The sequence below is a fragment of the Saccopteryx bilineata genome, chromosome 5, assembly GCF_036850765.1.
Source record: "Saccopteryx bilineata isolate mSacBil1 chromosome 5, mSacBil1_pri_phased_curated, whole genome shotgun sequence".
NCBI classification, from domain to species: domain Eukaryota; kingdom Metazoa; phylum Chordata; class Mammalia; order Chiroptera; family Emballonuridae; genus Saccopteryx; species Saccopteryx bilineata.
In genome coordinates, this window is record NC_089494.1 from 48,831,615 (window position 1) to 48,857,119 (window position 25,505).

The window sequence follows — 25,505 nt, forward strand, 5'->3', positions numbered from 1 at the left end:
GATACTTCTCTAAAGAGGACATACAGATGGCCAACAGAAATATGAAAAAAATGTTCAACATCACTAATCATTAGAAAAATGCAAATTAAAACCACAATGAGATTTCACCTCACACCAGTCAGAATGGTGCTCATCAACAAAACAACACAGAGTAAGTGCTGGCGAGGATGTGGAGAAAAGGGAACCCTCCTGCACTGCTGGTGGGAATGCCGAATGGTGCAGCCTCTGTGGAAAACAGTATGGAGATTCCTCAAAAAATTAGAAATAGAACTGCCTTTTGGCCCAGCTGTCCACTTTTAGGAGTATATTCTAAGAACATCAAATCACTGATTCCAAAGAAGAAATACACCCCCATGTTTATGGCAGCATTGTTTACAATAGCCAAGATCTGGAAACAGCCCAAGTGTCTGTCAGTGGACGAGTGGTTTAAAAAGCAGTGGAACATATACATAATTGAATAGTAAGAGGCTGAAGAAGAAAAAAAAAGAGGGCAATCTTACCTTTGGGACAACATGGATGGACCTAGAAAATATTATGCTGAGTGAAATAAGTCAGGCAGAGAAAGAAATATATTATATGACCCACTCATTTGAGGAATCTAATGAACAATGTGAACTGAGGAGCGGAATAGATGCAGAGACAGGATCAAAGGGACCAGAGGAAAAGTGGTCAGAGGGAAAGAGGATGAGAGGATGGGATCAGAGAAGGGAAAGAGATTATTGAAATTATATGTACATAACACAGTGTTATAGAGAGCAGGACAGCAAATACTGGAATGAAGGGGGGAAGGCGTTGGGAGGAGGGGGCAAGGGGGATGTCGAGGGGAACACGGGGGTGTGGGAGGAGATATATTCGGGGGAACACTTGAATCTATGTAAACATATTAAATTAAAATCAATAAAAATTAAAGATAGGAATGAGAGAAAGAAAAACAGTGAAAAAAAAAGAAAAAAGCCAATCTTACAATGTCTAAATCTATTGTACAAAGATTTACAAAATTATTTGGTATTTATATGAATACTTTGTATTTTGGCCATATTATTCTTGAAGGACAATCTTCAATTGTTATATGATAATGTTTCAACATTTTCAACCTATAGAAGATTTCTTTTTTTTGTTTTGTTTTGTTTTGTTTTGTTTTGTAGTGAGAGAGACAGAGAGAGGGACAGATAGGGACAAACAGGAAGGAGAGGGATGAGAAGCATCAATTCTTCATTGCAGCACCTTAGTTATTGTTTATTAATTGCTTTCTCTTATGTGCCTTGTCTGGAGAGCTCCAGCAAAGCCAGCTCAAGCCACCGATCTTGGGTTCAAGCCAGTGACCCCATGCTCAAGCTGGATGAGCCTGCACTCAAGCTGATGACCTCAAGTTTTCAAACCTGGGATCTCTACATCCCAGTCCAATGCTCTATCCACTGCACCACTGTCTGGTCAGACCCTATACAAGATTTTAATAACACAATTAATATGCTTGATCAATAATGTATAGAATACTATACCTACCACTTACTCATCTGACTCAAACAAACTTAGAGAATAAAGTTGATTAAGCATAGACTATATAACAAGATTCAAAAAAATTTAGAGAATTAGTTTTAAACAGAACCTGTTCTTGATGCATTTGTAATGGCTAAAATGTCATAATACCCAAGTAGAAAAAAGACAAAGAAGCAAAGGCAATTCAGAGGAGAAAAGACAAGCTTTTCAAAAAATGGTAGTGGAAAATCAGAAATCCACTTACAAAAATAAATAGATCTAAACACTGATGCTGTGCTTTTCACAAATATTAACTCAATGTAAATTACAGACCTAAAAGTAAGCTGTAAAACTATAAAACTCTAGAAGGTAACAGAAAATTTAGACGATCTTGAATTTGGTGATGACTTAAATACAACACTGAAAGCTAGGTCCATGAAAGAAAAAAAATGGTGAATTGGACTTCATTAAAATTAAAAATGACTCTAAAAAAGATACTAGTAAGATAAAAATACAGCCACAGACTGAGAAAAATATTTGCAAAATGCATGACTGAAAAAAATTTGTATACAAAATATTCAAATAACTCCATAGAAAAAAAATCAAAGAAAAAAAAATTTAAAGCAAAAGACCTGAACGGACACCTCACCAAAGCAAGCATACAGATAGAAAATTGAAAAAAGGAAAAAAAGCTTACCAATTTGTCATCAGGGAATTAAAATTAAGCAAAAATGATATATGACTATACAGGGGGTCCTCAGGTTACGACAGTCTCAACATATGACATTTTGAGTTGACGATGCTCACTCTACAGACGGTTTTCCTATGGTGGAGGATGGGTTGGCTAAATTTCAGGCTGAGGACCATATTCAGTAAGGTCTACACAGCTGCTATGGATGCCTTGCAATGTTATTGCCAGATTTTAGAAGAGAAGAAGTCATCAACCTACCAAACTAGCCTGGAACAATTCTTTAAGAAGGTAGAGAGGCCTGAAACAGATCCTGTACCTTCTACATCAGCTGCTTCTCGAGATGAAACACCTGTAGTACAGGTAGAATCATCTCCAGCGTCTCCTGCATGTTCTTTAGCCAATCCTGATTCACTTGACCCAGTATCTACAGCACCTTCTGCAGGTTCTCCTGCCTCTCCAGCTTCCTCCTCCCAATAGGTCACTCTCTCCCACCTTGCAATGCCCCTTTCAGTGTGCAAGCCAACCACAGGAATAAAGATAAGGAACATTTTTTTATACTCATTTTTTGTCATTTTTTTTGTTACTACAGTATGGTGTACAGTATGGTATATTTATGTCCTTTTCCTTTTTCTGTGGCTTAGTTGTGTTTTCATGTTCTAGATTATGATTTTATAACTGTGTTAGGATAGGTAAGTGACTTAGGCTAGGGTGTGTATTGACTTACACCAAAATTCAGGTTATGTCACTGTTGTAGGAACGGAACTGTGTCGTAATGCAAGGACCCCCTGTGCACCTATTAGAATGACTAAAATCCAAAAACTGACATTACCAAATAATGGCAAGAATATAGGGCAACAGGAACCCTCATTCATGATCTGGGAAAATGCAAAATGGTGCAGTCACTTTGCAGGACAGTTTGACAGTTGGTTACAAAGTTAAACATAGTTTTACTATAGGACCCTGCAATTGCTCTCCAAGGAATTTACCCAAATGAGTTGAAAACTATGTCTGTACAAAAACTGGCCCATGGGTTTTTTCATAGCAGCTTTATTTATAGTTGTCAAAAACTAAAAGCAACCAATATGTCCCTTAAAAAATGAATGGATAAACAAACTGGGCTATATCCCAACAATGGGATATTACTCAGCTATATAAAGAAATGAGCTACCAAGCCACAAAAATATGGGAAAACCTTATATCTATTGCTAAGAGAAAGCTTATACTTATTGCTGAGGACCTTTTTGCTATTGTTAAGAAAACCAACCTAAAAGGAGGCATAATGAATTATTCCAACTACATAAAATTTTGGAAAATCTAAAATTAATAGAGACAGTAAAAAGACGATTGCTTTTCAAAAGTCTGAGGAGAGGGACAGAGAGATTAATAGGTGGAACATTGGATTTTTTTTTATCTTTCTTTTGTTTGTTTGTTTTCTTTTCTTTTTCTTTTGTTTTTTTTTGTTTCCTTTTTTTTCTTTTCTGAAAAGCCATGATTTTGTGCCCCTCCCCTCCCCCAACCCCCTCCCTCTCCTCCCCTCACCCTGTAACCCCAACACTGTTATTCATGTCTCTGAGCCTCATCTTTATGTCCCACCTATGTATGGAATCATATAGTTCTTAGTTTTTTCTGATTTACTTCTTTCACTCAGTATAATGTTATCAAGGCCCATCCATGTTGTTGTAAAAGATCCTATGTCATCATTTCTTATGGCTGAGTAGTATTCCATAGTGTGTGTGTGTGTGTGTGTGTGTGTGTGTGTGTGTGTGTATCAAAGTTTTTTAATCCACTCGTCCTCTGATGGACACTTGGGCTGTTTCCAAATCTTTGCTATTGTGAACAATGTTGCCATAAACATGGGGGTGCATTTCTTCTTTTCAAACAGTGCTATGGTGTTCTTGGGGTATATTCCTAAGAGTGGTATCTAAGAGTGGTATAGCTGGGTCAAAAGGCAGTTTGATTTTTAATTTCTTGAGGAATCTCCATACTGTTTTCCACAGTGGCTGCACCAGTCTGCATTCCCACCAGCAGTACAGGAGGGTCCCCTTTTCTCTACATCCTCGCCAGCACTTATTCTGTGTTGTTTTATTGATGAGCGCCATTCTGACTGATGTGAGGTGATATCTCATTGTGGTTTTAATTTGCATTTCTCTAATCATTAGTGATGTTGAACATTTTTTCATATGCCTGTTGACCATCTGTGTGTCCTCTTTGGAGAAGTGTCTTTTCATTTCTTTTGCCCATTTTTGGATTGGATTGTTTGTCTTCCTGGTATTAAGTTTTACAAGTTCTTTATAAATTTTGGTTTTTAACCCCTTATCAGACGCTATGTCAAATATATTCTCCCATTGTGTAGTTTGTCTTTTTATTCTGTTCTTATTGTCTTTAGCTGTGCAGAAGCTTTTTAGTTTGATAAAGTCCCATTTGTTGATCCTGTCTTTTATTTCACTTGCCTGTGGAGACAAATCAGCAAATATATTGCTGCGAGAGATGTCAGAGAGCTTACTGCCTATGTTTTCTTCTAAGATGCTTATGGTTTCACGGCTTACATTCAAGTCCTTTATCCATTTTGAGTTTATTTTTGTGAGTGGTGTAAATTGGTGGTCTAGTTTCATTTTTTTGCAGGTAGCTGTCCAGTTTTCCCAACACCATTTGTTGAAGAGGCTGTCTTTACTCCATTGTATTGTCTTACCTCCTTTGTCCAATATCAGTTGTCCATAGAGCTGTGGGTTTATTTCTGGGTTCTCTGTTCTGTTCCATTGATCTATGTGCCTGTTCTTATGCCAGTACCATGCTGTTTTGAGTACAATGGCCTTATAATATAACTTGATATCTGGAAGTGTGATACCTCCCACTTTTTTCTTCCTTTTCAAGATTGCTGAGGCTATTCGTGTTCTCTTTTGGTTCCATATAAATTTTTGGAATATGTGTTCTATGTCTTTGAAGTAAGTCATTGGTATTTTAATCGGTATTGCATTGAATTTATAAATTGCTTTGGGTAATATAGACATTTTAATGATGTTTATTCTTCCTAACCATGAGCACGGTATATGCCTCCACTTATTTGTATCTTCCCTGATTTATTTTATCAATGTTTTATAATTTTCCAAGTACAAGTCTTTAATCTCCTTGGTTAGATTTATTCCTAAGTACTTTATTTTTTTTGGTTGCAATGGTAAAGGGGATTGATTCCTTGATTTCTCTTTCTGACAGTTCATTATTAGTGTATAAAAATGCCTCTGATTTCTGAGTATTGATTTTATATCCTGCCACCTTGCCAAATTCATTTATCAGGTCTAGTAGTTTTTTGACTGAGACTTTAGGGTTTTCTATATACAATATCAAGTCATCTGCAAATAATGATAGTTTTACTTCTTCTTTTCCAATTTGGATGCCTTTTATTTCTTTTTCTTGTCTGGTTGCTGTGGCTAGGACTTCCAGAACTATGTTGAATAAGAGTGGTGAAAGGGGGCACCCCTGCCTTGTTCCTGATCTTAAGGGGATTGCTTTTAATTTTTGCCCATTGAGTATGATGTTGGCTGTGGGTTTGTCATAGATGGCCTTTATCATGTTGAGGTATGTTCCCTGTATTCCCACTTTGCTGAGAGTTTTGATCATGAATGGGTGCTGGACTTTATCAAATGGCTTTTCTGCATCTATTGAAATTATCATGTGGTTTTTCTCCTTTCTTTTGTTTATGTGATGAAACACATTGATTGATTTGCGAATATTGTACCAGCCTTGCCTCCCAAGAATAAATCCTACTTGATCATGGTGTATGATTTTTTCCATATATTGCTGGATCCGGTTTGCTAATATTTTGTTGAGAATTTTTGCATCTAAGTTCATCAGGGATATTAGTCTATAATTTTCTTTTTTTGTGTTGTCTTTGCCTGGTTTTGGAATCAGAATTATGCTCGCCTCATAAAAGGAGTTTGGAAGTCTTCTTTCCTCTTGAATTTTTTGAAAGAGTTTGAGAAGGATAGGAGTTAGTTCTTCTTTGAATATTTGGTAGAATTCACTTGTGAAGCCATCAGGCCCAGGACTTTTCTTTTTGGGGAGTTTTTGATAGCTGATTGGATCTCATTTGTTGTAATTGGTCTGTTTAGGTTTTCTGATTCTTCCATATTGATTTTTGGAAGATTATATGATTCAAAGAATTTGTCCATTTCATCTAGGTTGTCTAGTTTTTTGGCGTACAGTTCTTCATAGTATTTTCTTACAATATTTTGTATTTCTGTTGTGTCAGTTGTTAATTCTTCACTCTCATTTCTAATTTTATTTATTTGAGTCCTCTCTCTTTTTTTCTTGGTGAGTCTCATTAAAGGTTCATGGATCTTGTTTACCTTTTCAAAGAACCAGCTCCTGGTTTCATTGATCCTCTGTATTGTTTCTTTAGCCTCTATGTCATTTATTTCTGCTCTGATCTTTATTATTTCCTTCCTTCTACTAGCTCTGGGCTTTACTTGCTGTTTTTTTTCTAGTTCTTTTAGATACAGGGTCAAAGTGTTTATTTGAGCTTTTCCTAGCTTCTTGAGGTATGCCTGTAATGCTATAAACTTCCCTCTCAGGACTGCTTTTGCTGTGTTCCATAAATTTTGAGTTGATGTATGCTCATTATCATTTGTTTCTAGGAATTTTTAAATTTCTTCTTTGATCTTAATGTTAACCCATTCATTGTTTAATAACGTGCTATTTAGTTTCCAAGTGTTTGAATGTTTTTTTAATTTTTCTATTGTGGTTGATTTCTAGTTTAATGCCATTGTGATCAGAGAAAGTGCTCGATATGATTTCAATCTTCTTAAATTTGTTGAGCCCGCTTTTGTGCCCTAACATGTGATCTATTCTAGAGAATGTACCATGAGCACTTGAAAAGAATGTATATTCTGCTGTTTTAGGGTGAAAAGTTCTGAAGATATCTATTAAATCGAGTTGATCTAATATGTCCTTTAAGTCTACTGTTTCTTTGTTAATTTTCTTTCTTGAGGATCTATCTAATGATGTTAATGGGGTATTGAAATCCCCTACTATTATAGTATTGCTGTTGATCTCGCCCTTTAAGTCCATCAAAGTCTGCTTTATATATTTAGGTGCTCCTATATTAGGTGCGTAGATATTTATAATGGTTATATCTTCCTTTTGGATTGCTCCCTTTATCATTATATAGTGATCTTCTTTATCTCTAACTATGGTCTTTGTTTTAAAGTCCATTTTGTCTGATATAAGTATTGCTACCCCAGCTTTTTTTTCATTTCCTTTTGCGTGAAATATTTTTTTTCCATCCTTTTATCTTCAGTTTGTGTGCATCTTTTGATTTAAGGTGTGTCTCTTGTAGACAGCATATGTATGGGTCCTGTTTTCTTATCCACGCAGCTACCCTATGTCTCTTGATTGGATCATTTAATCCATTAACATTTAAGGTTATTACTGATATATAATTGTTTATTGCCATTTTTTTCTTTAAAACTGTATTTCTCTTTTGCTATATTCTTTTTTTCCTTTGATCTGTTTACAACAGGTCCCTTAGCATTTCTTGCAGCCTTGGTTTGGTTGCAGTGAAATCCTTGTTTCTTTTTGTCTGTAAAGCTTTTTATTTCTCCTTCAATTTTAAATGATAGCCTTGCTGGATAAAGTAGTCTTGGTTGTAGGTTCTTGTTCTGCATTACTTTGAATATTTTTTGCCATTCCCTTCTGGCCTCAAGTGTTTCTGTTGAGAAGTCAGAAGTCATCCTTATGGGGGCTCCTTTGTAGGTGATAGTCTTTTTTTCTCTAGCAGCTTTTAATATTTTCTCTTTATCATTTAGCTTTGGTATTTTAATTATGATGTGTCTTGGTGTTGGTTTCTTTGGGTTTCTCCTTAATGGAGTTCTCTGTGCTTCCTGAACATGTGAAATGTTTTCCTGCCTTAATTGGGGGAAGTTTTCCACTATAATATGTTTGAACAACGTCTCTATCCCTTGTTCTTTCTCTTCTTCTTCAGGAACCCCTATGATGTGGATGTTATTTCTCTTCATGTTGTCACAGAGCTCTCTTAGAGTTTCCTCAGACTTTTTGAGTCTCTTTTCTTTTTTCTGCTCTGCTTCCATGCCTTTATTTATTGTGTCCTCTAACTCACTGATTCGATTCTCTGCTTCATCCATTCTGCTTTTAATTCCTTCCATTGTATTCTTTATTTCAGATATTGTATTTGTCATTTCTGACTGATTCTTTTTTATTATTTCAATGTCCTTTTTTATATTTGTTATCTCTTTATTTAGGTTTTTGTAATGGCCATCTATGGTTGTTCTAATATCTTTGAGCATCCTAACAATCGTTATTTTAAACTCTGCATCTGGTAATTTGGTTATATCCGATTCACTTAGGTCATTTTCTGGGGATTTCTCTTGGTTTATTTGTGTTGTATATCTCTGCCTCCGCATTTTCTCTTCATGGGAGTGGCTTTGATCATATGCTCGGTTGCACAAGGGTTGGTGGCCTTGGCCTTTGCCCCGCCCCCATGTGTGACATTATGCTCGGTCCTGAGGGCACTGGCGAGCACCTTTGCTCAGCTGTGGGTCTCCGCCTGTTTCCGAGCTTTCGCCCCACCCTTGCAGGAGGATCCCACTCAAGGAACAGCTGCTAGCCTTGGCTCTACCGCCAGGCAGGGCTGTGTGCCCAAGTTTAGCTCCATAGTGGAACTCTGCCTCTTCTAGGCTTTTGGCTCCACCCCCACGGGAGGAGCCGGCTACCAAGTCAGACCGCAAGCGTGGGATGCACGGTTGGGGCAGGGCTGTGCTCCTCTGCCCTTTTCCGGGGCTGGTCTCCACCCTTTCCGGGGTTCCTGCCCTTCTCCCAGAGGCTGGATTACAGGCTGCCGGCAGCTGAGCTTGACCACTTTTGCACGCCCCCTTCTCCCCAGCCGGGCAAGATTGAGCTCACACCTGAGCCCAGTGGTGGCCAGCCAGCTTCCGCCCCTGCCAGCAGAACCACGCTTTTGTCTCCCGCTGCCGCCCGCTCTCTGGTGCGCCCTCAGCCGTGTGGGTGGGGGCGTTGCAGCTCAGACCCTAAGACTCACTACTGTAGACCCGAAAGCTCCCTGCTTCTATGCGACTCTGCTCTGAATGCCGCGGGGGAGCTTGTTTGGCTGCTCTCCTGCTTCCCTTTGCTGGTATTGCTGTTTCCGGGGGAAATATTCACTTCAGCTTTGGGGAGTGACTCGTCCCAGGGGTTAGGGTGGCTATCTCCCAAAATGTTTCTCCCTATGCCTCCTAGATTACACTCTCTTCCTGTTTCTTTGGTCCTCTCCTCTCTCCCCCCCATCCCCAGGAGCCCCAGGTGATTGTTTTTGAGAGAGATGTTCTGCGCAGTCCCTTTAAGAAGGATCCTGGGTCTGAGAAATCAGACTCTCTCACAAACAGTATCCTGACTTGTTTCCAGCTAAATACTGTCCTTATGCCTCTTCTGGGCTCTGGGGCTGCAGGCTGGGGCTTTGTTCCTGGGGCTCAGGACCCTTTCTCCTCTGCTAAATTCACTTCCCGCCACACGAGTCTCTCCCTGCTGCCGTTTGCTCCACGGAGCTGGGCAGCCCTCTCTGCGTTTCCGCTTTTCCTACCAGTCTCGGTGTGGCTTCTTCAGTGTTTCTTGGTTGAAGAGTCCTCTTAGTTTAGTCCAAAGTTGGTTTTTCCAGATGATAGTTCATAAAATTAGTTTGTAATCCACTTTGGTTCTGGGAGATAGATGCTGGTATGTCCGCCTACTCCAGCGCCATCTTGTCTCTCCTCCAGAACATTGGATTTTTAAGGCAGTGAAGCTATTCTGCATGATGCTGCAATGTAGTATGTAATTTGCATTTGGTATAAAACTCATAGAATTGCACAACACAATCTGTAAACCTTATATAAATATAGTCTTTAGTTAATAATAATGTACAGTATTGGCTCATTAACTGTCCCAAATGTGTCATGTTAATGTAAGTTGTTAATAGAGAAAATAAAAGCAGGGGAGAAATGGAGCATATGGCCACTCTGATCTGCGCAATTTTCTGTAAACCTAGAAATGCTCTAAAAAGTTTAATTAAAAGCATTAATATAGTATACAACATGAATAACCAGATGCACTGAAAATTTAATTTATCAAGTACCATATAGTTCCCAACTTATAAAGAGGTTATATATTTTAAATGGTTTTAGATATTAGTCATATGAAATTTTGCTTACAATTTTATTTCTAAGCAATGTAGCCAATTGTAATTTGTGAGTCATGCAGCAAAATCTATTTAAAAATAAAATCTATATTATGCTAAAGTGAAATTTTATTAGAAAATTTTTAATAGTTATATGAATTAGAGAAAATATACTAAATGCTTATATATAACTATTTTATTTATCTTAAAATATTTTATTAAAATGCATATAAAATTAGAGACACTTGCATAATCAGCTATCAACATATTCTTAGTGCATTTTCTTTAATCTTATCTTAAATATTCTGTTATTGCTATTGCTATAAATCAAGTGGAGCAACTTACATTGGTCCTTTGGGCACAGATATATCTCTTCTAGGAAGGACTGGGGGGAAAGGTGGGTAAGTGGGAAGATATACTGGTATTCTAGCTCTTCTCTATAATTTCACTGGATGAGTATCCTGGTTCCATAGAAGCCAGGGCACCTAAAGATGGCTTCTAGAGTAGCAGGAAAAATAAGGGTCATTATGTAACTGCTCCCTAATTCATGAGAAGGAAGGAGAGATGAGTCATTTGCATCTCATCATTCCCTGCAGAATAGGTATCATATCTGCAAAAGGTAATAATGACAATGGTGGGAGAATAGTCAATCAAGACTTTCCTCATCACCTATGAAAATTTACTTTGTTATCACATGTGAATATTCATAATTCAAAAGCCCAATCCACCCCCAATTTACACTAAATTACAAAAAAAGGGGAGGATCCAGAATCACTAAAATTTTAGTAGACATTATTCTGACATTAATTTGGATACATCCTTTTGCAAACATTTTCAGATCTCAAACTGACAAAGTCAGTATCTGAATTCAATTACTATTCTATATACATATTTGCAGTTTAAAATTGTAAATGAGGCCCTGCGCAGTTGGCTCAGTGGTAGAGCATCAGCCAGGCATATGGATGTCCCAGGTTTGATTCCCAGCCACCCAGCCAGGGCGAAATAGGAGAAATGCCCATCTACTTCTTTCCCTCCCCCTCTCTTTCCTCTCTCTGAATCTCTCTTCCCTTCCTACAGCCAAGGCTCCATTGGAGCAAGAGTTGGCCCAGGCACTGAGGATAACTCCATGGCCTCCACCTCGGATGCTAGAATGGCTCCGGTTGCAACGGAGCAACGCCCCAGATGGGCAAAACATTGCCCACTGGTGGACATGCCTAGTCGATCCCAGTCAGGCACATGCGGGAGTCTGTCTCACTGCCTCCCTGCTTCTCACTTCAGAAAAATACAAAAATAAAATTTTTTTAAATAAAACATTATAGTCAGAAAAGCCACAGAATGCAAAGAGTTAACAGACATGGCCCTGAGTTCAAGGCTATTATTAGGCTAATATTCTCTCTTAATTAGGATAAGATTATGTATCTTATGTACATTACAAAGTTGCTTTGAGAATCCCATGAGATATTTGACAAAATATTTTATATGCATAAATGTGTTATAAGGAGAAAACGCTTTCTATATTGCACTACTTCCTTGCTAGAATTTTTTATCAAAAGAAAATATGGCTAATATATTTTAAGTGACCCATTTATAACACCTAGTGCTTTGGGTTTCTTTCAGAATGAATCTAGAGAGTTCATTATCCATGCTTTCATAAAGTAGAAGTCTATATACATATTTATTTGTAGTTTAAAATTTTTAATTGGACATTATAGATAATAACAGCATTGATTAATTTGTGTTTTATGACTGAAAAGGCAAAAACAAACAACCAAAAAAACAAATAGGCAAATGTTCACTAATTATTCCTATCCTTAAAGGTAATAACAATGAAACCTGTGATGATTAAGTCCAGAGTGTGTTGGTTTTCTATTTCTTTGAAGAAAAGAAATTTATGAAGAACCAAACTAAGTTAAATCACAAAAGTATGCTATGTACCCATATTTGAATAACACACATTGAAATAATTACTTGAAACAGAAAAGTATGAATTGCAGATTTAGAGAAGTAATACATATTGTGTGCAAGTAAGTTTACTTTTATCTATTTTCAAGCAATTATACAAGATTTTGGTTTTTTTCAAGGTTAATTTTCATGAAATTAATTTAGTGGAAACAAAGACTATTTTAAACATATGTGGCAGATATTATGTAGCAGGACAAGACTTCCAGAACCTGGGAACGAGTCAGGAAGGTGAGCGGTCATAGTAGGCAGCAGAGTGGAGGGGTGGGTGGAACTCCCAGCCAGTGGCTGTGGTCTCAGGCTTACTTGTTTCTTTTTGTGTATTTATCTTCCCTTTTATGTTTCCATTGTCATTTCCTCTGCTCATTTTGAACTGTGCCTTCTTACTTTTCTCACTGAGAAAACTCAGCTGGCTAGTGTTGTCTTTCAAGACAGAAGGAGGCCACAAGCTAAGGAATTGTAGACAGCCTATGGAAAGGCCACGCAAAAAGACACGCCTCTAGAAACTAGAAGAAACTCATCCTGGTTAATGCCTTGATTTTAGCTAGTAAGAAACATTTCAGACTTCTGACCTCCAGAACAGTAAGTTAGTAAATTTGTGCTGTTTCTGTCGCTAAATTTGTGGTAATTTGTTGCAACAGCAGTCAAATCTAATACTCCTGGCCTCTTTATATCTCTGAAATAAACTACGTGGCTTAAAACAGTGGAAATTTATTCTCTCAGTCTGGAGCCCAGAATCACAAAATCAAAATTTTGCCACTGCCATTGTTCCTGTGAAGTATCTAGAAAAGAATACTTCCTTGCTTGATGGCTCTAGGTGTTCCTTGGATTGGAGCTGCATAACTCCAATCTCTGTTTCAGTTTTCACGTGGTCTTTTTTTTCCCTGTGTGTCCTTTCCCCCTTTCCTCTTTTCTCTTATAAAACACACTTGTTGTTGGATTTTGAGCTCATGTTACTCAAGATAATCTCAGCTCAAGAGCTTTACTTTAATTACATCTGCAAAAAAAATAATATTTTTTTTCTTAATAAGGTTACATTCACAAGATCTGAGTAGACATCTTTTGAGCGGGCCACCATTTATCCCACTACACTAGCTTTGTATCTCTTTTCTCTACGTTTTTTTTCCCTATCATCAAAACAAAAAGAAAGAAATCAGAGGAGCACATTCAGATGACCATTAAGATAGTTTTTGAATATTGGTTGCAAAAATTGTGAAATCTGACAAGTAATGCTGGTGAGGATTCAGCAACAGTAACTCTCAGAGAGTGTTGGTATGATTTTAAATTCATACAGCCAGGTTGGAAAACAGTTTGTTCTTAATTATGAAGGTTGCAGGTGCACATAGTGTACAAGCCAGCAAATCTATCCTACATATATAATCAAGATAAATTGTTATACATAAGGCAGGAAATATATACAATAACATATATCTTGTTCATTATTAGTAAAAATGTACATAGGTAAAAATAAATATAGCTACATAAGACAAATTAATGAAAGTCACAGATATTATATGGATTTAACAAAAGCGCACATAGTCTCCTGATCAGGTGGTGGCACAGTGTATTCATTGGCCTGGGATGCAGAAGACCCAGGTTCAAAACCATAAGGTCTCTATCTTGAGCACAGGCTCACCAGCTTGAGCGTGGGGTCACTAACTCAAGCATGGGATCATAAACATGACTCCATGGTCGCTTACTTGAGTGCAAAGGGCCACTGGCGTGAAGCCCAAGGTTACTGGCTTGAGCCTAAGGTCGCTGGCTTGAGCAAGGGGTCACTCACTCTGCTGTAACCCCCTGGTCAAAGCACATATGAAAAAAAAATCAATGAACAACTAATGTACCGCAATGAAAAATTGATGCTTATTGTCTCTCCCTTCCTATCTGTCTGTCCCTATCCCTCTCTCTGTTTCTCCCTCTCTTGCAAAAAATACACACACAAAAAAAAAAACCCCAGAAAACACATACTCTATTGTATATGTATAAAATAGAAAAATAGGTAAAAGTAAGCCATATTTTTATGTATCTATTTAAGGCAGTAAAACTAAAGGAAGTCACAAAATTAGTATAGAAGATCATACTAGTCTATAACTTTAAGAAAGAAAGAGGGATTTGTGATTGCAGAAAGACATCTGAAATTTCCAGGATGCTTGGCAATGTCTTATTGTTGACTTGGGTGGTGGGTGGTAACAGAGGTGTTTTCTTTATAATTATTCTTCAAAATGAATGTATATATTTTCTATATTCTTTTTATGTAGGTTGCATATCACAATAAAATTAATGACAAAGAAAAAATAAAAGATGGAGAGGAGATCATAGTGTATGCTTTGACAGCTCTTGAAGGTAGTAAGGAGAGTTAAAAGGGCAACAACGAGGCCCTGACTGGTTGGCTTAGTGGTAGAGCTTCAGATTGGTGTTGGATTTTACAGGTGTGGTTCCCAGTCAGGGCACACAGAAAAAGTGCTCATCTGTTCTCCATCCCTCCCTACCCTTCTCACTTCTCTCTGTCTCTCTTTCTTTCTCTCCCTTTTCCCCTCCTGCAGCTATAGCTCAATTGGAGCAAGTTGGTCCCAGGTGCTGAGGATGGCTCCATGGCCTCTGACTCAGGTGCTGAGCAATGGAGCAATGCCCCAGATGAGCAGAGCATTGCCCCCTAGTGGGCTTACTGGGTGGATCCTGGTCAGGGTGCATGTGGGAGTCTATCTCTCTGCCTCCCTTCCTCTCACTAACAACAACTTAAAAATGCCACTGAAGTGAGATAATTTTTATTTTTCTTAGGTTCAGAGAAGCTGGACTAAATTTTTAGCTTGCATTATGAAAGGGGAAAAAAGAGAGAGGAGTGATGTTTTGCTTTCAGGTGACTTAAGAGTCTTATAAATCCATCTACTTTCTTGTAAGACTCAAAATGCAAAGATATAGAACAGTAGAGTGGGACTGAGCATTGAACAGAAGGGAACAACCTCAACAAAGGGTTTCTCCCCCTTTCACCTTATTCAGAAATCCTGTCAGACCTTTAACACAGGACCCTAATCTACAGTGTGCTAAAACGTTGTTGAGATAAAATGAAGAATAGGATTAAATGTATTATAGGTAGGGACTTGGGAGAATTGGGGAGACTGGGCAGCATTGGCTTTTGTTGTGAACAAAAGAAAGAAATAAAGAGAAAGAGGAAGGAAAATCCCTACTGGAGCAAGAAGGGAAAAAGTGTTTTTTGCAGCCAGATGGAAAGGCTTAAATATCAAATAAAATTTAGAATAGGTTCCTGTACTTTCTATTCTTGTAAAATTGAAATATACAGCAGTCATTAGCCTGTCAGTAAGTAAAGTATAATGAGGTTAGGAAATTTTAATGCGATACATTAGCTCAATTGAAAACAGAAGTGACAATTTGACTTTAATGGATATTAAAGAGATATTCATCTGCCATGAAAAATTGTGTAAACTTGTTTTTTAATTTGGTGTAAAAATTCAACCTCTGTCAAACTGGGCCAGTATACAGTACGAAATTCTCTTCTTCTGCAGAATTAAGTATCTCAGTTTCTAAAGTGGTTGAAAGAAAAGACTACAATCATATTTTCTACACATAAGCCTGAAAATATATTTTTTACTGAAATATGCACTCTCTCTAATATTGTTTTCTATGAAAATATATTTCCATAGTCTCTGTTAAATAACAGTCTTTCAATGTAAGAGTCAAGTACAAGGTGGTGCTTTTCTGTTACACATTCAATTGTTCAATAAACATTTATTGGGCATTATCTTTTAAGAACTAATACGATGCCAGTGACTCAGAGAAAAATAAGATGTGGTCTTATAAGTAGGTTGGATGGTGCTGAAGGAAAGTGGGTTAATTAGAGATCGCCACATCCTTCCAATATAATATGGTAAATACAATGAGAAAAACAATAGACTCTTAAGGAAAGGTTAAGAACACCTCTTCCAGGTTTAAAGAAGTAATGTGAGGGAAATGGGGTGGGGGCTGGGTGGAGGTGAGCAAAATGGGGAAAATGAGGATGGAAAGATGCTTGGGGCAATGGGCACATGACGCCATGTGCAGTGATGTTTTATTGAGTTGTACACTTTAAACCTGCATGGTTTCTTGAACAAATGGCATCCCAATAAATTCCATTTTTTTTTTAAAAAAGAGTGTGGCACGAATCGGGTGAATTATAATAAGTGTAATTCGATTCTTAACAGGAGAGTGAATGGTACTGGGTAGACTCTGCAACAGGCAAAATGAAAGGGTATTCTATGCAAAAAAAAGAACTTGAGTGAAGTGTTGGTGTTGAAAAACACGACAGTGAGTTTATAAGAAAAATACACTTAATATACTTGCCATTTAGTGCTGCTAATATACAAATATTGAGAGAAGGGGGAAAGAATGATAAACTAAGTCATAGAGTTAGGTGAGGGTTTTATTTGTACAGGTTCACACACAAGGTAAAGATATCGGCCTTTATTCTATAGTCAAGAAAAGATGTTTTAAGCAGTGACATGACATAGATTTGTGTGTTAGGTCATTATGAGAACTGTTTGGAGGCAATAAATATTACAGCAGGAGAGATCAATAGGGAGAGTTTAGGGTAATCCGTGAAAGAAGTGATGAAATTCTAAACAAAAGTAGAAATGATGGAGAATTGTGTATGTCAGAAATCTTTCATGTCCAAGCAAATGGAAACCAACCCAAAACAATAGCAAAGAGGGAGAGAAAAGCCCAAGTATAAGTACAAACTGATGAAGACCACTAATGATGTCACTCTCGTCCATTGTGTTGGTTCCATATCCCAGCCTTACTTCCCCCAACTTAGCTCTATTTTCATGCATTTTTTTCTCTCAATGAGACAAAGGGGCAATAATAGCTCCAGTCTCTCAGCCTCATAATACCAAACCTATATAAAAATAAATAAACAAGAGCTTCTTTTGTATATTAAGGTTTACAAATATTTTGAAATTTTCTTTGGTTATATCAGCAATAATCTCATGTGCAGCCCTGGACAAATCAGTGACTGATTGTGCTGAATGAACAAAAGAAAGAGTCGGGGGAGACATGCCAGTTTTCTAGCATGAAATAAAAGATATGTGGAGAATGCCCAAAAAGCAGTATGTGGGAATGAGGAGCTAAGTTCTATTACCCTTGAGTAGATATCTCAACGAATTAGATACAGCTATTAAGATGTACTGAGATCCTTTCCTCTAAAGAAACAAACAAAATCAGTTCTTGTCAGTAAATATTTTTAGCAATATTCTTTTAACTGATAACTTTAATAGACCACTTACTATGTTATTATATTAGCTGAACATTTTAATTATAACCTGCAAGATATTTCACAAGGAGCTTAGCATGATAATCACTCTTTTCAGCAAACTGATGATCTTCATACTCAGAGGTCATTAGCACGAATAGTCATAGCTAAATAATGCCAAACACTAAAATAGTCTAAATTACATAGTCTTATCCATTTGAATTTTATTGTCATGATTTTTCCTTCCAAAGTGGGACAGAATGAAATCTCTAATAGCTAGAGTAAGCCATAAAAGAATCTACATACAAGAAATGTAATTTTGTTAAATTGCCAAACACACACTAACAGTAAGATTTTATGAACGAGGTGGCTGAAAATATCCATTAAAATTATTATAGCATTAAAAATTTATGTAAAAATACCTTTCTTACTGTTGAATACAACAACTTAATATGTTTTCTCCTGGCACTTATTCTTTGAGAACTTAATATGTGGAAATTTTTCTAATGTGGAACACAGCATACTCCATACATGCTAAATCTAATGGGTTCTATTTCTCTACGGAACCTTTACTAACACAAAGCCCTTTCATTTATAACTCCACATTTCAAACCAGTTATATGTTTTAATGAAGGTTAGTAAACAACATTCTCAAATTCTTTTTTAAAATATAGGCATGATTAAACCTCCTTAATGACTAAACTAGACAATGATATTGGGTAAATCCTTCAGAATTGCTGTCTCAGAATAAATAGAGACTCACAGCTTGTTGTCACTGACCTGCTGTGTAAACAAGCCATAAGTCCCTTCAAGTGTGACCTTATTTTTTATTACATTTATTGGGGTAACATTAGTTAATAAGATTATATAGGTTACAAGTATACAATTCTATGATATATCATCTACATTGTGTGCCCTCCACACAAAGTCAAATCTTGTGCCATCACCATATATTTGTCCCCTTACCCTTTGCTACCCCACCATCCCCTTTCCTGCTGCTAACCACTATACTGTTGGGTGCATTTATGAGTTTTTGTTTTCTTGTTTGTTCATTTGCTGCTTTCAGTTTTATACCCCACATATGAGTAAAATCATATGGTTCTTAACATTTTCTGTCTGACTTACTTTGCTTTGCATGATATTCTTATGATCCACCCACGTTGTCACAACAGCAGTATTTCATTCCTTCTTATGGATGAGTAAGACATTTGGTGTGATGACCTCTAAGATTACCTCATCTCTAACAGTCTATAAATAATCATTTGAAAAAAAAATCATCATCATCATCATTTGTGGCCGACCAGGTGGTGGTGCAGTGGATAGAGTGTCAGCCTGGGACGCTGAGGACCTAGGTTTGAAACTTTGAGGTCCCTGGATTGAGCATGGGATCACCAGCTTGAGCATGGGATCATGGACATGACCCCATGGTCATTGGCTTGAAGCCCCAGGTCATTGGCCTGAGCAGTGAGTCACTGGTTCGGCTGGATCCCTCTGGTCAAGGCATATATGAGAAAGCAATCAATGAACAACTAAAGTACCACAACTATGAATTGATGCTTCTCATCTCTCTCCCTTTCTGTCTATCTGTCCCTCTCTCTTTTTCACTTAAAAAAATAGAAAATCATTTGTTTTAACTCTACCTTGGTGCTTTGAATCCTTCCTTACCATTCTCCCTGTCATTTCACATTGCTCCCACCCCAACTCCTCTCAGAAGTAGAGTTTTAAACCTTCGCTACTTATAGAATTGATCTGTGAACCAATAGCATCAGTGTCACATGGGAACTATCTAGATAACGCTCTAGGCCCAAGAAAGGCCACTCCTTCCCCAGTGTTCCATCTAAAACAACTGAAACTTAGGTAACTTTCATGCTCTGTAAATGCTCTGCTTAACCAGAAATGCAGTTTTAGTCAGCCAAACCCCACAGCCAAGCCATCTCTGTGCCCTATCCTTATTTCCTTGTTTCTTCTCACCCCAAACAATTGCATGGCCCAAGCCCAAGCCAATAAGATATTTGTTTCTTTCTTGTTCTTTATTCTTTATCCCTTGGAAGCTTCTTATCTTTTGCCCTGTTTCGCAGTGTTCCCAAGGAGATAGTCTGCTTCATGAGTGTTGAATAAAATTTGTATTACCTAAATTGATTTCTTTAATCATTTTTAACAGAACTTATTGGATATACAGAATCTGGGGCCCCACTTCAGGTCTACTAATCAGAATCTGCATTATGGCAAGGTCTGGTAGTGATTTGCATAGACATTAATATTTGAAAAGAACCATTCTATCTTTATTCAAAGCTACTATGCTTGAGTGGAGGGAGTAAAGAAATTTACTGGTATGAACTAATATTTGTATTTTTACACTTTGGGTTTTTTTCTTTTTTATGTTCCAGGTATACACTTCTATCATCATCTGCATATTGTATTATGTGTTCACTACCCCAAGTCAGGTCTCCTTTCATCATCATTTATCCACCCTCTACCCTCTTCTACATCCCTTATCTCCTTTTTCTCTGGTAATCATTATACTGTTGATGTCTATGAGGGTGTTTTGTTTTTTTTCTTTGCTTAATCCCTTCACCCAGCCCCGGAACCCCCATCTCCTCCGACAGCTGTCTGTTCTCCATGTATGAGTCTGTTTTATTTTGTTTCTTAGTTTATTTTGTTCATTAGATTATACATATAAATGAAATCATATGGTACTTGTCCTTCTCTGACTGGTTTATTTCATTTAGCATAGCGCTCTCCGGATCCATCTATGCTGTCACACAAGCTGAGATTCTTTGTTACGGCCAGCTTGAAATCCATTGTGTAAATGTACACACAAGTGTATTTCTACATTTTAAAGAAAATTTTTAGACCATGGACTCTGAAGACAACTTAGTTTTTGTATTCTAGCTTTGCCACTTTTAGCTGTGGGACTTGTGGCTGTCAGCTACCTTTCTTTCTTCTTTTTTTTTTTAAGATTTTGTTTATTGATTTTAAATATAGAAGAGAAAGGAGGGCATAGGAGTGGGAAGCATCAACTCGTAGTAGTTGCTTCTCATATGTGCCTTGACTGGCCAAGACTGTGGTTTCGAACCAGCCACCTCAACATTTCAGGTTGATGCTTTATCCACTGTGCTACCACAGGTAAGGTAGCTAGCTACCTTTCCTAGATTCAGTTTCTTCATGTGTTAAGTAGGCACAATAACAGAATTTAGTTTATAGAATTGATTTCTTTTAAACTGGCTAACATAGGTGAGAAAAATATCTAATTTATGTGAGCATTAGGCACTAGCTATTACTTCACAGAGATTTTTTTTATCCCACATTACTATGTTAATATAAACCTTAATCTCAGTGGTATTCAAGAAAATCTGGTCTTATCCTCATGTAGATCTAATTCCATTTTTTCACTACTTAGAATGAACTCTTGATCAACAGTTTAAGTAAGCAAGCATCCGTCTAAATACACAATTTTCTCCTTGTAGCACTCATGTTTGTATTTCAATAATTATGCTGAAAATAAAAGTGCTATTTCATGTTACTATAAAAATAAAATATATGAGTTCAATTTCTATTTAAAATGTCATCTTTAATTTCATTAATATTTCATGAGAAAATAATGTCTGTCATTTCCCAATTTATATTTTTATTACTAACAATTTTTTGGAAACCCCAAAATTAAGTCCAAATGGATTCTTGGGCAGGGAAATGTGAGTTAAATTGTGTTGACATGTGCTGACAAAATATGTGCACAATGCAAAGGAAGAATTAGCCTTGGGTATTGCAAATTCTGTATAGAATTCCTTTTGAAGCAATGAAATATTTCTGCATGTATTGAAGGCAATTAGAGAAGGATTCCAATGGAGAGAAATTTAACTTTGTTGCTATGTCAATTTTGCACTCTTAAGTGACCTCTCTTGGCCTATCTCCTATGTAGCTGAAATCAAAAGTGGTAGGTTGACTGAATGAGCCCCTGACTTATTCACTGAAAGCTATAATTTAATATTTAATCTCATAGCTCTACGTGACAATTTATTTAAAATATTATTATTAATAATAGCATTTAAAACAAATTAGCAATTTCTCTATATAAAAAATAGCCCAAAACATCTATGAACAATGATTATCTCATAACCCTTCTGTTTTCACTCTTGTTATTCTCCTAGGACACACCGTTTTTCAGGTAACCATTTCATAATCATGCAGAAACCATCTGCCAAAAGTACTGGTTATTTTCCTTTCTCCTATCTTTCTGAAGCAAAATGTCATGGTAAGTATAGAAGCCCCAACTTAGCAACACTTCCGGTAACTAAAGGAAACAATGTCTCATCCCAAGTGCTTCAGAGTTCCTGAGAGGGCCTGGAAAGTCTTCAGAGGAAATCTTTTGAAATGTAATCATCATCAGTTTTGGGTGGAGTCCTGACATAAGGCCTTACCTTTCCACATTGATTTCTCAGCTGATGAACTTAAAATCAAATGTCAACTGGAATATTATAAAATGCTGCCCATAAAAACACACTTAGGTCTTACATATTATAACTTTTTGAAAAAAAATATATAGCCCCACACCTCATGTTCCCAAGCACTAATACAAAAAGCGGCAACAATAGATAATACATTAAAATTAAAGTATAGGTTAGGTTACAAATATTGCTTGAGGTTACAAATATTATTCTTTTATTTTTTTAATTTTTTTTTTAGATTTTATTCATTTTTAGAGAGGGAGGAGGGGGGGAGAAGTAAAACAGGGGGAGGAGCAGGAAGCATCAACTTCCATAAGTGTCTTAACCAAGCAAGCCCAGGGTTTTGAACCGGTGACCTCAGCATTCCAAGTCAAATATTATTCTTACATAAACTATTTAATAGATTCATTTCTCCACCTATAGCCAAGCTTTCCAAAGAAGAAACTAAAACCAAGATAACTTATTTAATTCATTATTAATAATTTGATTGGATAAATAAATATAATCTTGAAAAACTGAAGGCCTAAATTAAATTGACATTTAAAATTAAATTTAAGCCTGACCCGTGGTGTTGCAGTGGAAGAGTGCTGACCTGGGATGCTGGGGTCCCTGCGTTCCAAAACCCAAGGTCTCAGGCTTGAGTACAGGCTCATTGGCTTGCTGGTTTGAGTGCAGGATCATCAAGATGATTCCAAGGTCACTGGCTTGAAGCCCAAGGTCACTGGTTTGAACCCCAGGTTTCTGGCTTTAGCAAGAGATCACTGGCTCAGCTTGAGTTCCCCAGTCAAGGAATGTACAAGAGGAAATCAATGAATAACTGAAGTGAAGCAACTAGGACTTGATGCTTCTCATCTTCTTCCTCTCTCCCTTCCAGTCTTCTCTCTCTCTCAAATAAATTTTTTAATTTAATAATATAATTCTTTTCTTTAAATTTAAATTATATACCTTTTATATAATTTTTCAAATGTTTAATATTAGTGAATATACTAGATAGTGGCTCTATTTTTTTGTTTTTATTAATTTTAATGGGGTGATATCAATAAATCAGGGTACATATGTTCAAAGAAAACATGTCCAGGTTATCTTGTCAATCAATTATGTTGCATACTCATCACCCAAAGTCAGATTGTCCTCCGTCACCTTCTATCTAGTTTTCTTTGTGCCCTTCCCCCTCTCCTTCTCCTCTCCCTTCCTCTCCTCCACCCGCCCCCCCCCGTAACTACCACACTCTTGTCCATGTCTCTTAGTCTCATTTTTATGTCCCACCTACGTATGGAATAATGCAGTTCTTGGTGTTTTTTGATTTACTTATTTCACTCCATATAATGTTATCAAGATCCCACCATTTTGTTGTAAATGATCCGATGTCATCATTTCTTATGGCTGAGTAGTATTCTATAGTGTATATGTGCCACATCTTTTTTATCCAGTCTTCTATTGAAGGGCTTTTTGGTTGTTTCCATGTCTTGGCCACTGTGAACAATGCTGCAATGAACATGGGCTCTATTTTTAAATACACCATTTAAGTTGTATCTAATAATTTCTTTAAAGTTGGATTCATAAATGAGACTTACATAACTCTAGATTATTTGTTAGGAAATAAAGTATATATCCAGTTCTATTTATAACAGTTGCCAAGGTATTACTGAATATAAACTTGATTGATAAGAAACTTATACTTTATAGGACAAATTTTTAAAAGAGAAATATTTTTTGTAGCAAATTAGAAAGACAGTTGTCAATCTTCAAGAAAATGTGTGTGTGTTTGTGTGTGTGTCTTTGGGGAGGGAGTGTGTTTCTTCTTTATGTTACTGCAGTCTGTGACCTAGCCAGATAAAAACTATATTAATGCAGCTTTTTCCAAGATACAATATTTGTTCTTTGATCCAAAATCTTAACTGTAACAGCACAAGTCCACAGTCTATTGTAATAACATCTAAAGAGGTTCTCTTACTCAGAATATTTGCAAAGACAAAAAGATTTGTTGAGATCATGGCACATTCTGTGGAAAAAATTGTCCACATATATGTGTTGTTTAAAATTTATAATAACATTCTTCTAAAGACATACAATGATAGCCTCATTGTAATTTAATAAACCAGTCTTTTCTCTCTGTACCTGTCGGAATAACAGCACTTGGCACGGTTTATCATTGTTTTCTTCTTGGACGATATTCTTCTCTTGGATTCCAAGACACCAGAGTCCTCTGGGTTTTGCCCCAATTTCCTGGTTGTTCCTTTGCAACCCCTTTTGTTGCCTTTTCTCATCTCACTACAATTAGTGTGGGACTTCAAGGATTAGTCTTTATCCTCTAACTTTTTTTATCTACATCTACACCCTACATGATATTTTTTGGTTGTATGAGATATCACCAATATTAAATGTACTGAGAGCAACCAGAGTTTGATTTTTTTAATACACACAGGATTTTGTCTAAAAACAAAATTATTAATCTAAAAATAAATTTTCTATTAGATGACAAATTTGTATTCTTGAATTGTAAAATTTGATTTTCCACTAGAAAGATATATCTGTCTAGGAAAATAGAATATCTATGTTTAATGATGAAAGCACTGTGTCCAAAGGCCATTTTAGAAGCACACAGATCAATGGAAAATACACAAGTCCTTTTTTTTTTCTTTTCTCATAACCAAAACTTTTACAAGAACCTAATAAATATTTACAGGCCCTTATTTTGTCCCAGGGCTGTTACAATATTTTACTTTCAGCTTTATATAAATGTCCCCATCATTCTTTCATAATCGGTTGAAGCTGGTGCTATTATTTTTATCATTATTATTACTTCATAGAGGAAGAAAGTGAAGAACAAAACATTGAAAACCATGCCTAATGTTACATTGAAAGGAAACAGCAGCACCAAAATTTGAATTAAGCCAACTCAGTTACATAGTTCAACCCCTTAAATCAGTGGTCTTGACAATTAAAATTAATAAGTTTGTCCTTGTGGATTTACTACTTTTTTATACTCTTAGTAGAATATTTGTTACCATTTGCCTTGCATATTTTTAAATATAAACATATCTGTTCCTAAAACCAGAAGAACAACCCTCAGATCCAGTGGCCTATCACCATGAAAACAAATTACATGACACAGGTGCTGTTGAGAAGAATAAAGGTGTATTCAAGTGTTGGTTTTTTTGAAAAGGTAAACAAGATGGACACCTTTAACCAGACTCATTAAGAAAACTGGAGAGAAGACCCAAATAAAGATAATCAGAAATGAAAGAGAAGTAACAACAGCCAGCTGAGTAGACAGGGGGACTCCGGTCCTCAAAACCTATTTCCCACTTTTAGTGCAGGCAGGGATTTTTATAAGAAAGAGGCAGGGTGGGTAAGCATTATTAGAACCAAGAAATCAAAAGGAAAGCTCTGAGAGCTCTTTGCTGAGTAAACAGCACAATTTGTTTTAGATGAGTTGATGAAATTCCCATACATCTCAGAGCTGGCATATCTGAAGGTTGAAATCTACCCATTGTTACAGGAACTGAAACTAGCAAGTAACTTATAAATTAG